General features: G+C 37.0%; 1 pseudogene; it reads right to left on the bottom strand.

Annotated features, from left to right (window-relative positions):
- Positions 1 to 377: 377 nt before the first annotated feature.
- On the bottom strand, positions 378 to 9,093 carry LOC132482962 (RNA-binding motif protein, X chromosome-like; annotated as a pseudogene).
- Positions 9,094 to 12,680: the final 3,587 nt, after the last annotated feature.

Here is a 12,680-nt window from a genome sequence, read left to right as displayed (position 1 = left end):
ATATGGCAAGTTTCAATTATTGTTTATAATAATTAAATAAAAAAACAGGTAGACAATATACATAGCTAAACTAGTCTACAGACCAGAACATTCTCTCACAGGACATAGGTTTCAAGAAAATTCTGATTTTTTTATTCTGAAAATTTTGAACATTTTAAACACAAATTCTATATTTCAATTAATATTAACAACTATGCAAGTACTTTGAATAATTCCATGTTTTCACTTTGTCTGAAAATTCATAGAGGAAAAGGTAATATATGCCTCGTCCCCGCAAACCAACGTTTTTCTTTTAGTGGTATTCAAGCATCAATTAAAGAAAAGAACTTAAACTTTTCCTTTGTAAAGAACATTTGGTACATAACTGAGTGTTATTTTTAATATCTGCTTCGGCCCTCTCTTTCAGATTGGCTTCCCACATAACCTCATCTGGATGCCCCACAACCTGAGCTACTGTATGAGAGTCACAGGGAGCAAGGTACTCCCTATTCACAGAGGGTGGAAACCCTCATTGTTCCTGTCTTCCACGCTCACAACCACTTGAATAAGTATTGCTTTGGCTGCTTGAGTAACCTTCCGGACCTCCTCCATATACATCTCTCGTATTGCTATCACAGCAACTGATTCCTCCATATGTCAGCGGGACCCTTCGTGCTGCTGGTGCAACACGGTAGTCAACTGGGAAGTTAATGATTGATAAACAAACTTTAAACATTACAAATTTTTCTGGTATCATATAACATGACTCAAAGTGCTAAATATTGGAAAAGATAAGCTTTATCTGTCACTGCTATGAAAATATAAACTATGTAGCAAGGGTGAAGGGCTTTCATATTTATTTAAAAGAGAGAGCAATATTTTTCAGCCTAAGTAGTTTGACAATAAAAGCCAATATTTTAGAATTTTTAAATAATCAGTAGAGTGGCAACGTTTAACAAGATTTAGTGGGGCTTCCCTGGTGGCGCAGTAGTTGACAGTCCGCCTGCCGATGCAGGGGACACGGGTTCGTGCCCCGGTCCGGGAGGATCCCACATGCCAGGGAGCGGTTGGGACCATGGGCCACGGCCGCTGGGCCTGCGCGTGAGGAGCCTGTGCTCTGCAATGGGAGAGGGCACAACGCTGAGAGGCCCATGTGCTGCAAAAAAATAAATAAATAAAATAATAATACTAATGTTAAAATAGTTTTTCGGTAATGAGAAAAAAAGATGAGACTGCCCATTTACCCTTCATAGCATTTTATTTTAAGTGAGCTATTAACAAAACAATTCAAAGGTCTTTAACTTATAAAAAAGGCTATGCTAATCATAGTTTTACCTTTAAGGAACTGAAGTAAAAGTAGAGTAAACAACGATCTGGTTAAGTCTAATTCTATGATTTACAAGTTGTAACTGGACTCTTACCGTAACTCCCATATGAATCCCTGTAAGAGCTTCCACTTCGATATGCAGAATAATCTGTATCAGGATTTCCACCATAGCCATCACGATCACTAAATTTAAAAGAATGATATAAATTATGTCATCAATTTAAATTATGTGTCACGGTCACATAATTTAAAAGAATGTTTTTATTTGATATAAACACAAAATTTTATATTACCTATATCCTCTAGAGGGATGATCAATCCGAGAACTTGAATGTCCATAATAACCGTGTGCATAGACTCTACATGGCGGAATATAATCCTTCCTGGCTCGGAAGCTTGGATAATTTCTCCGTGAATAACTTAAATAAAGCAGATAAAGTTTTAAAGGCAACTTATCATATCCAGAATATATAAAGAATTCAGACAGCAAAAAGACAAAAAATTTTAAACGGGCAAAGGACTTGAATATACTTTTGTTCAAAGAAGATATACAATGAGCAACAAGGACCTGAAAACCTGCTCAACATATTTATTAGAGAAATGAAATTCAAAACCAAAATGGAATATCTACTTTGCACCTCTCAGACTGGCTATAATTAAAAATAAAGAAACTTAATATATCACGTGTTGGTGCAGATGCAGAGAAACAAATCAAGTATATGTGCGTGGCAGAATTGTAAAATAGTACCGGCTCTATGGAACAGATCAGCAGTTCCTTAAAAAATTAAAGAATTACTATATGTCCCAGGAATTCCACTCCTAAGTATATATACACTCAAAAAGAATTGAAAACAGGTACCCAAATGCTTGTACAGGAGTATTCATGACAGCACCATGATGGGAATAAATCACACAGATGGATAAACAAACCATGTTAATCGCACATAAAATGGAATATTTAGTCAGCCAAAAAAAAAAAAAACAAGGTCTGAAGTACTGATTCATGCTAGAGCATGAATGATCTTTGAAAACATTTATGCTAAGGGAAAGCTGGATAATAAAGGTCACATATTGTTTGCTTCCATTAGTATGGTATATTCAGGATTAGATAAATTCATAGATAAGGACACAGGTGGGTACCTACCAGGGACAAGGGGGGAGAAAATGGGAGTGACTGCTTATTAATTTTATTTTGGGGTAATGAAATGTTTTGGAACTGAACAGAGCTGGTGGTTGCATAACACTGTTAAGTGTACTAAATGTTACTGACTTGTTCACTTTTAAAGGTTCAATTTTGTGTTAGGTAAATTTCAACAAGAACAACAAAATTAACCATGACTTAATTCATATACTGTGTTTTCTCTTACCTGTCTCTAGTAGCATAACCACCATCTCTTTGTGACATATAGCCAACTCTCTGAAAAGAGACTGGCTCTCTATGAGGAGGACCTCCATAATTTTCTCTTCCATGTGATACTGAACCTTTAATTTAAGAATGCTTATGTAAGTATCTCAAAATTGACAGTAATGTTTCAAAGAAAAATCCCAAAGTCTGATATCCTTCCACTCTCCAAAATCATTTAAAAAAACTACTCCTTCTAAAATTCCATTTACGCACATTTTCGTTTCCCTTTCAATGTTACCACTGAACATTGTATTTTCTGACATCTCCCGTTCCCCATACATTTGGCATAACCTTTAAATTACCAGCAGTAGGGAACACTTCTCAAACTTGGAGCAAAACATTAATTTTTGGTAACTACTGTCACATATTCAATCACCAAGTGGTTGGCTCTCTCCTTTAAGTGTACAACCTTAATTATTGACCTTGTATGATGATAGCAGTAGTGACTTCTCTTGTTTATTAGCAATAAAGGGCTCATTTGAAAAACACTGTACCGCTTCCAAAATATGAAACTATCTCCCATAAATAACATTCTCTTCATGTGTTAATTCTTATTCCTCACTCCTGGAGCTCACTAGGACCTTGTTTGTTCTCTTCTCTTGTTTGTTCCCTAGGCTAACCATCTAATAATGGAAAGGGTAGGTTTCTTAGCTTCTGTTGTATTTTGAAGTCAATATCGTGCTACATTTGGCTTCATTCATATTCTACAGGTAAAATGGCAATTTGATAATGGCTGTTTCAAGTCTGTACCATATTAAGGATCAGAAAACAGTTCCAAAAATGTTAAGAGCACAAACTACAGTTCATATGGCAAGTTTCAATTATTGTTTATAATAATTAATAAAACCAGGTAGCCAATATACATAGCTAAACTAGTCTACAGACCAGAACATTCTCTCACAGGACATAGTTTTCATGAAAATTCTGATACTGAAACTATGTGATGAAGAAGCCTACTAACCAAAAAGTGTTAGCAGCAACTTAAATTAAGAGGAATTCTATAGCAAACATGGACTTACAAGCAATGTTTTCCCCACAGCAGTGCTAATCACCTATTACATCTATAATCAAAAACTGAAAAATTATTTCCCAACCACAAATCAATAAATAAATTAGTGATTGGTTAACATGTTCATATACTTCTCACTTTCCATTCTGCTTAAACATTCTGTTTAAAAATAGCTCACTTTCATTAATCAGAAACAACTCTCTCTGCATTATATAGCATTTACCTTGTCTTCCCACCCCACTGCTGCTTCGTCTCTGAGCACATCTCTTAGGAGGAGGACCTCCACTTCTCGAAGATGGTCCTCTTTTAACTGGAAAGGCTCCCCTGGAAAAACTCGCGTTGGGACTAGGAGTATGCCCACCATGACCTGTGTTTAAATGAAATCATTTTAGTTAAGTAGAATCAACATTTTTTCATTGGGCAAGTTTCACTTATTGTTATAAATTTTCACTCAACAATTACTCCAGTCTTCAGCTTTCCTATCTGTCTAAACCAATATGATTGTTTCCTCATATGACACATAAGTTAGTAGAGTTCAAAGACTTACCGTAAAAGTCAGTTTTGAAAATCTAGGAAAAAACTAAAGAACCACTGGTATGAAAGCGGTTTGGGGAGAAGAGAGAGAGTACAGGAAAACCTGGATAAATTAAATGTAAAACTGAATTTTTCATCATGTTAGGAGGAAGATGATAAGTTATTAGTTATATAATTCTGGTGTCAAGGAAGCTTTTGAAAAACACAACATCCTAGGTATAAATCAAAACATTAAAAATAAAAAAAGATGAATAAAAAATGCATTACCTAAAAGTTAAGTATATACATACAAATAACTCCCTTTGCAGGAGAATATCTGCTTATAACTTTACACTTGGTCCAGTATCCCTAGTTCTGCATCCATGGATTCAACCAACCTTGGATCATGTAGTGATCTTATATGTAGTTATTGAAAAAAAAAATCTGCTTGTAAGTTGATCAACAGTTCAAGCCTGTGTTATTCACAGATCAACTCTTAATGTTAATTTCTCAGTGAAAAGGGCTACGTTCTGTTCAATTTTAATAGTATTTAAGAAATGCACACTAAATACTGAAAATTTATGTGTTACCTTTCTAACCAGAAAGATGTTTAGGTATATTCCAATTCCCCTGTATTGCCACAGGCAAGAAAAAAATGAGTATTCTTACACATGGCAGAATATGAACTGGTCAACTTTTCTCAAGGTCAAGATAGTGGGAAAAGAGCAAAACTGTGTTTTCTTAAAATGGGTTACCCTTTAACTGAACTTTCCAAAAACATTTCCTAAAATTCACACATGTAATTATCACAAAAAGAAACTAAATGTTTTATTTCTGAAGACTGGTTATGGTTAATAGATGAAGCAAAGGTTGTTAAATATATGCAAGTTTTTGAAATGCAAAGTGCTTTTCCTCCTTTTCTTACTAAGTAGAAAACTTCTCTGAAAAAATCCAAAAAAAGGCATTTTCAACGACTTTCTCCTCTAATACACACACACAAAGAAAACATACATATGTCTGAAGCAGAGCTTTTTACTCTTTTCCTGGATCAAAGACACCTTTTAGAATCTAAAGCTCTATTTATTTCCCTCAGGTATTTTCCCAAATGCATACCAGAGACCCAGGTAGAAAAGCCTCATATCAAAATGACAATGGAGATTTGCTTAGATGTCTGAACACATATACTTAAGACAAATACTGCAAGGTGAAACCTAAAATATGAAGTGTTTAGCCCTGAATTGTGGATATTCTGAGTGACTTTTATTTTCTGTTGTGGAGTTTTCAAGATTCTCTAGGATGTTTATGATGCAATAAGGCTACTCTCAGAATAAAATTAACCAATGTATTTTTAATAGATTATGAATGAATCATTGATTTAAACTCATATCAAGATATTGGTCCTAAAGTGAAAAATTCTAATATATGATCGACAGTAGGAAACTCTGTAGAAAAATTCTCGAAGAAAAGAGGCAATTAGTAATAATGGTAAAAGAGACTGAATTTACTTTAAAATTTATGCTATTCCCCTGTACGGTGATTAACTTTTTGCACATTACCTAGTTAAGTCATTTTATACCTACAATAATTCTTCACCACTTAGAAATACTTCTGACTATCAATGTGATTCATCATCTGATAGTACTTACACACTACTTTGCTCATAAAGGATGGAATAAAAACTGAGAGGTTTCTATACAGTTAAACCTACTATTTTTCGGTCCTATGGTTGCAGCCTTGTATTTGAAAACATTACCCAGGTGTCCTCCAGGGGAGGGATGCTCTCTTGCGCTCCCACTTCCTCCTCTTCCATTTCCTCCTCTTCCATTTCCTCCTCTTCGAATTCTTCCTCTTCCATGTCTCGGATTTCTCAGATGGCCCCTGTTTCTTGCAGGAGGTTGTGGTCTCTGTGTACCACCGCTTTCAAAAGATGGTTTGTTGGCTTGCTCTACCTTAATTGCCTTTCCATCCAAAGACTAAACAGATTAAGTATAACATTAATAACATCGCATCAAATTTATTTCCTACTGCTCTAGTTCAAGATCAATATTTTTTCCCCAAAGCAAACATTTTCTTCTGAAATGATGGTGTCCTTCACCATGCCAGATAAATGAGACTTAATTAGTAACTGCCTTTCATTAAGTCATCCAACACAAAGTGTACGTATTGGCAATTAGAGCTCCCTGAAATGTCCTCTGGTATTAAAAGAAGATTAATACCTCTCACTTATCATGAGAGAATATACCCTTTTATTTTCTATAATGGAGAACTAAACTCACTTCCTTTCTCTACTTCTACCATTCAAAGTTTTCAGTGTCCCAAGGGTATATAAAAGTATGCGTGTCATTTAAAAAATAAAATTATTCAGTTATTTATTCAAAATGGTTATTCCTACTCTAATTGTTTTTACCATTTATTAAATATTAAGGGAAAGAAAATTTTCCAACATGATTGTTCTTCTGTATTTACTTCTAATAATTTCTTTGATTTTTTTTTTAAATAGAGCACTTATTTGGTCCTTAACATTTCTTGCCTTATTCAGTTGTTTGAACATGTCCCCCAAGAGTAACTTCTTATAATGGTACTTCATATTCTTATGTTTCAGAAATGCTTACACTTCTTAATCTCCCAACAACTTCCTACATTAACCTTCTATAGATGCCAATGTGATTTTTGATAACATAATTTAAATCATAATATAATTGCTCTAAGTAAAACACTCTAGCTGTTTCATGTTATCCTTGGAAAACGATTTTAAATGCTGAATTCCTACTAAGACTTCTGGTGGATATGGATGGGCCCTGGCCCAATACAAACAGCCTCAACAGCCATGTGCTCCCATGTTAGGGCCTCCTTTTCTGTTTCTGGGTCCAAACTATTTCCCATACACTTATGAATGGCTGCCTCCCTCCCAACATTCAGGATTTAACATTCTTAGATGTATATGTATAGAAATCCACTCCCCTTAAACTCTAATGAAATTACCTACTTTATTTTCCTTAATATTTTTGCATATGAAATTGTATTTAGTTTTACTTGTACGTTTCTCATCGTTCACCCTAGAACACAAGTGTCCAAGAAAATAGGTATTTTGTATTCCCCACAACCATTAATCAATTGCTAAAGCAATGCCTGGCAATAAAATATCTGTTGAATAAAGAATTGAAGAATAATGTCTATACAGACTACACGTTCTTGTGCTTGAAAACAAACAGATAATGGGGGTCTACTATCCTTCATGACACAAATTTACCTCTGCACCCAAAATAAAATCATGCATGAGTCAAGATCAACTTTTAGGTACTACCATACCTTAAAATATGAAAGTAAAGTAAAAGGGTCAACATGTGCCAAGTGCCTGCAGCATACCAGAAACCAAGCTATAGGACAAAGGGAATTAATGTATGTGTTCCACACTATGAGAACTGAGATGCGCTGGAAGTACTTTTAACAATGAACAATTCACAGGATGATGAATATAAAAAGATATGACCTGCAATATAAAATGGGAAAAATACTACCTACAATATAAAAAAATTCTTTGAGCAAATATGCAATTAAAAGTACAGTTGTAAGGGACAAGTGATTATTTGTAACAGTGACACAAGGAAGACTGACTCTGAAGTACAAAAAAGTCGAGACTTAAAAATAACAGTACGGGATATTGGGGAGAGCTCTACAGGCTAAAACTCATTTACTTTTACATTTGAATGCTAAAACAGGTTTAAAATATATTGTTAAAGCTCATGTTAATGTCAATCTCCTTCCAACCGGACAATCCAATACTTATGTGACAAAATGGAGAGTGAAGCCTTATATGGCATCATGTTACTTTAAAAAATTAGAAAAAAAAATCTTGAAATAGTAATAAATGGAGAACACAAAATATTATTAAAGTCTCTTACTTTTCCATTCATATCTTGGACAGCATCCTTTGCATCTGCAGGATTCTCAAAAGTAATAAAAGCAAAGCCTCTAGACTTGTTTTTTTTCTGATTCTTCATCAACGTAACTGTAATATACATAAATATTTTTAATTTAAATTTCACATAAAATTGAACGTTTCATATTTTCAAAATAATCAATCCTTTGACACTTTCTCATAAGGCCTCCTTAATTTCATGTTATGGACACAGTGCAGTAACAGCCTCCCGGAAGTTACTTAAAAACAAAACAAAAACCAAAAACAAATAAAGCAAAAAAACCCTTTCCATTTTATATCATTTCTAGTATTTTAAAAATTGAGTCAATAATTGCAACCGTTCTACAGCTAGCATATCTCATCCCATTTCATGTCCTATGACGACAGTATGTTTAAAAAGCCCTGGGACTTCCCTGGTGGTCCAGTGGATAAGACTCCACGTTCCCAATGAAGGGGACACGGGTCTGATCCCTCGTCAGGCAACTAAGATCCACATGCTGCATGCCACTGTGCATGGGCTTGATCCCTGGTCAGGTAAGTAAAACCCAGCATGCTGCAAAGCGTGGCTGGGGTGAAGAAAGAAACACTGCTTTTTGCCCTTCTCAGTAGTAGGAGCCCCTAAGGTGTACACTTTCCCTCATTGCCCAGTGCTTTCCTAATAAAAAACAGAAACTTTAAAAAAAAGTGCTCATGTGTTACAAACAGAAAAAGCACTTTAACTTAGCTGTTCAATGGTGTGTGTTTAATACACTTTTGCTTCGAACATATATATATATATGTGTGTATATGTATATATATATATATATATATATATATAAGTTCTAAAAATTACCTTCCATAATGTGACCATATTTCCCAAATACCACTTCAAGAGAATTTTCATTGGTGTCAGCATGGAGGCCTCCTATGAACAGTTTCCCAGCCTGATCTGCTTCCGCCATTTTTCTGTAAGTAATGAAAAATATATCTTTATACATATAGCAAAAAATAAATTATAAGCAAAAACTATTACTCCTGTTTATAACTCAACTGAAGTACCCTATAGCAGTGAAAATATTTGCCGTTTCTTACTTAAAAGAGAGGAAACTTGTAACACAAAGCCAAACAAGCACTGGCGTAACAAATGCTCCATTCTTTATAGATATCTTACAAAAACCTGTATGTAAAAACTAGATTAGAAGGCAACTGTAAATTATTTTACCTGCAGGGTTCAAGGCTTCTTTTCCAAAACACAACAAAAAAATAAGCAATAATAAATAGTCCTGGATTCTACACATCTAACAGTTAATATGTTTTATGAACTGTGCAGAATATACCTTAAACATATTTTTAAATTGTTCACATCTACTCACATTTTTCTTGTGTATGCATCAAAAAATGTTTAAAATAATTTTTTTCCACAAACTTTAAAAGTGGTAAGTCATAAGGGAAAAGGAGGGAGCTACTTCCTTTATTGAGGAAAATGTAAAGTGTGTTTACTTAGATTGAGAGACTTTAAGAAACACTGGTCAAAAGAGAGTACCATTCTTTATATGCCAAATTAAATCAGACGCTTTTTGTCAAGTGAATCAACATTTTGACATTTGATAACTAAAATTACAAGTTTTAAATCATTTAAGTTAAAATAGGTATCTTGCTTGTATTGCTCAGTACCTCTGCTTTCACAAAGAAAACCCGAAGGAAACAAAAAAGAAAAAAAAAAGAAAAAAAACTGCACGAGAGGGCTTCCCTGGTGGCGCAGTGGTTGACAGTCCGCCTGCCTATCCAGGGGACACGGGTTCGGCACCGCTCCGGGAGGATCCCACGAGCCGCGGAGCGGCTGGGCCCGTGAGCCATGGCCGCTGGGCCTGCGCGTCTGGAGCCTCTGGGTACCGAGCCCGTGCTCCGCGGTGGGAGGGGCCACAGCAGTGAGAGGCCCGCATACCGCAAAAAACAAAAGTGCAAGCGGAACAAACTGGCGCCCGGCATACGCTCCACTACCCGCAAGTGAGAGTCAACAGCAAAGAGGGTACGCCGCTAATCACAGTTATCTATTCAATATTCCCTCCCGCAGCATTTCAAACCTAGCTCCACCCCCACCCCCAACTTCTCAATTCACGGACAAATTCCAGGAACTTCACTGCCTTTTCATCGCTGCCTTGGCAACTGATTCTCCAGGAGAACAAACATTAAACGTACTGTTCAAGAACAACTGATAGACTTCTCGAGACACTGTCTATTCAGACATATTTATACAAACACCACTTACTCGGCTCTTATCTCTTACAGTAAAAGCCTGAGAGAAAAATCAAAATCTGAATTACCACGCTTTCTCTGGTAACAGGAGAACATATAGGTGTCAACTCTTTCTCCTGAGGTATAAATTATTCTCTCCTCCCTAAAATGCCGAATTTCTTACCTTATTTTGTCCTCCTCTTCAGAAGTCCTCCTTCCGCGTCTCTTCAGACGACCGTTAACTAAACTAAGGCTCGAGAGCAAGCGCTCTACTTCTAGAAAGAGGCTAAGGAACCAGATGTAGCGGTGGGTGGGGGAAGGGATGAGCCGCAGGGGAGGTAGGGAAGATGGAAGATGTGGAGGTGGGGGAGGGGTGAACAGAGAAACTCGCGAGAGAATCTCGAGGGAGAACTCGCGGGAGAAACTCTAAAGAAAACTGCAACAGCAGAATGTGTTCTCTACTTTTTACTGCATACTTTTCCCAGTTGCTTTAATTTAATCAATATAAAGGAGAAGGGCTTCCCAGGTGGCGCAGTGGTTGAGAGTCCGCCTGCCGATACAGGGGACACGGGTTCGTGCCCCGGTCCGGGAGGATCCCACATGCCCCTGAGCTGCTGGGCCCCTGAGCCATGGCCGCTGAGCCTGCCCGTCCGGAGCTTGTGCTCCACAACGGGAGAGGCCACAACGGTGAGATGCCCGCGTACCGTAAAAAAAAAAAAAAAAAGGAAAAGGCATTTTGGGGTAATAACGTGAAGCTCCAGGTAATCAGTAGGGAGAGTTCAGGGATTTCTTGATAGACGTAAAATGGGGAGGACCAGATCATGAAGCATTCTGCTTGCTATGCAGATATGCTACTTACTTAATTTTTTTAGTGGAACTGTTAAAATAATCTGAAACAGAAAGATGAATGTCTAGAAGACATAATGCATCTGGTGATTTCATATGATACGAAGTCAGGCAGACAGAAAATAATCTAAACTTCAAAATTTAGTAGTTATATGAAACTGGGTAAGCTACCTACACTCTTAAATTTACCTAGTCTACAAAAACAAGATGATAAAGAATTATCAGATAGGGTTATTGTGAGGTTAAATGACGTACTGAGCACATTGAGCTGAAAACATAATTCAGGGTTCAAAACAAAAGTGTGAAAATATTGTAATTACTTTTATATGAAGTGGGAGCCTGAGGTTAATTTGTAATTCTGCCTTTTTTAGAGACTGGTCAAAATCATGAAACTGTTTTTTTTGTTGTTGTTGTTGTGGTATGCCGGCCTCTCACCGCTGGGGCCCCTCCCGTTGCACAGGCTCCGGACGCGCAGGCTCAAGAGGCTATGGCTCACGGGGCCAGCCGCTCCGCGGCATGTGGGATCCTCCCGGACCGGGGCACGAACCCGTGTCCCCTGCATCGGCAGCCGGACTCTCAACCACTGGGCCACTAGGGAAGCCCAGACCTGTGGTGTTAATGCTTTGCATTTGTAGTGTCTTAATCGTATATTAACCATTATTGAGCACTTGAGAAAACTATGCAATGAAATGTGTTCATGTAAACACCAGTTGATCAGTTGATGGTGATCAGTTAGTATTTCTTGGGACACTTTCCATAGTCTAGATAGATAACAGCTGTATGCATTATACAAAAGCTGATCTTTAAATCAGGCAAAGTTATAACTGTTCCCTAATTTAGGGGTTTTATGGTTTCTACCTAATATGTAGGCCAACCGGCAGCTTCCAAGCAAGTCTACTGGAAGGGACAAGTTCAGTATATAGTAGGAAATCAAAGAATTGTTAGTATTTCAATAATGATTGTTTAATATTTTAGTCCTCTGCTTGACAGGAAAGAAACACGAGAGGAAAAACAATTGATATTAAATCTCAGATGGTGTCTGAGAAAATCATCTTACAGAGGTTTGGATATCACTCATTCATGAACAAAATTAAATCTGGATGTTAAGCATGTTTTTCAGTGACTGCAATGCAATTAAAGGACTGTGAGGTTAAGATTACTGTAATTGCTACAGCAGGCGAGTAGCTAGATATGAGCAGAGTAGTGGAAGAGGGGCCAGGTGGCAGGAAATCAAGCACCTGGTAAAGAGCAGAGGTCCATGGGCAGACAAAGAAAAACAAGAACCTCCAGACTGACAGGAAACTGCACATTTTCGGTGGTAAGTGTCCTGAAGGCAGACAAAGAGAGATGAGGAAAGACAGGACTCTCCTACTTCCAAATGTAACCTGTTGCTCATTATGCTCTCCTTACAATAAAATTAGCCTCGCAGACAAGCAGCACACACCATGCAGTGAGGCCATGACACTTC

This window comes from Mesoplodon densirostris (assembly GCF_025265405.1).
Source record: "Mesoplodon densirostris isolate mMesDen1 chromosome Y unlocalized genomic scaffold, mMesDen1 primary haplotype SUPER_Y_unloc_1, whole genome shotgun sequence".
Classification (NCBI taxonomy): domain Eukaryota; kingdom Metazoa; phylum Chordata; class Mammalia; order Artiodactyla; family Ziphiidae; genus Mesoplodon; species Mesoplodon densirostris.
The sequence above is the reverse complement of the archived record's forward strand: the minus strand, read 5'-3'. Positions and strand labels throughout refer to the sequence as shown.